The sequence below is a fragment of the Colobus angolensis genome, unplaced genomic scaffold (assembly GCF_000951035.1).
Source record: "Colobus angolensis palliatus isolate OR3802 unplaced genomic scaffold, Cang.pa_1.0 Scaffold264, whole genome shotgun sequence".
Classification (NCBI taxonomy): domain Eukaryota; kingdom Metazoa; phylum Chordata; class Mammalia; order Primates; family Cercopithecidae; genus Colobus; species Colobus angolensis.
The window spans coordinates 492,591-493,948 of NW_012115866.1; positions in this window are offsets into that span (position 1 = coordinate 492,591).

Here is a 1,358-nt window from a genome sequence, read left to right on the forward strand (position 1 = left end):
AGTGCTGAGATTACAGGTGTGAGCCACCGCACCCGGCCTGCTTCCGTTTATTCTTTGCCCAACTCAGTAACCTTTTCTACACTCGCCTATAACTGCTGAGGACCCCTCAATATGTATCACCAGACCAGATCATCTGGAAGTCCCTTGGTTTTCAGCTAATGAACACTTTCACCTGTGCATAGTGCAGACACTTCAAATCCCACGTGTCAAATACTGACCCTGCTCCTGCTATATTCTCCATTCATAGAAGTACTCAGTTCCCACTGGGAATACCCCAGGCTCCTTTCCTCACACCCTACATCCAATCTGTGTTTATTTCTGAGGTGTCTACTTTTGTCTCCATCTCTGTTGTGATTATGCTGTAGTCTCCCTTCTGCCAACCAGATCCTCACAGTTACCACGGTGTTCTCTCTAAAGTGCAAATGCAATTGTGTTTCTCTTTTTAATTTTTTTTTATTACTCCCTTCAAGATAATGGGCCAAGTTCAGCATGATTTAGCATGCCAAATCATAGCCTGACTCCAGATGTTTTGCTCCAGCTATTTTCAATGTATTCACTCTTCCTTCAAACTATTAAAGATACTTGAAAACCTGTAAGAACAAAACACCGCTGTAGAAAAATGGACAAGTGTTTGGTTTATTAAATCTACAAAGTAAAAAATTATTCCATTCTTAAGCTTTTAAGTTCACTTTACAAATTATATTGTTCTATTTATAAGTCTAGCACATTTTACCAAACACTTTTCAGAAACTGAATGATTTATTTATTGGGGGAGGTCACATTTTTATTGGGGGCCATAGGGGACATGGTCTTCTCCATGTCAATGGAAGTGCTTGCAGTTTCTTCAGCCACTCCAAGCTTGGGCCTTGGGGGTGGCTGGGAATATCCAGTATGTTCCCATCATCTTGGAGGAGCACTGGGTTGTTGTGGGGCGTGGCCTGATTGATCTGGTGGAGTACATGGTATAGGGACAGACTGGGGTCAGATTTATAGCTAGGTCCCTGATGGTGAGGAACAGGACCAGCACCCGCAACTTGGGCCAGGCATTCTTGAGAAAGGCAGCCAATGGCGGCGAGGACACGGAGCATTCTGAAATTTCCCGAATTTTTTTTTTAACTCGAATTTTTTTTTTAATTCTCACTCAGTTAATTAAACATCTTCAAATATTTAAAATTATGCCTACTAGGGCAGGCACAGTGGCTCACAACTGTAATCACTTTGGGAGGCCAAGGCGGGTGGCTCACCTTAGGTCAGGAGCTCAAGACCAGCCTGACCAACATGGTGAAACCCCGTCTCTACTAAAAATACAAAAATATTAGCTGAGCATGGTGACACACGCCTGTAGTCCCAGTCAGTCG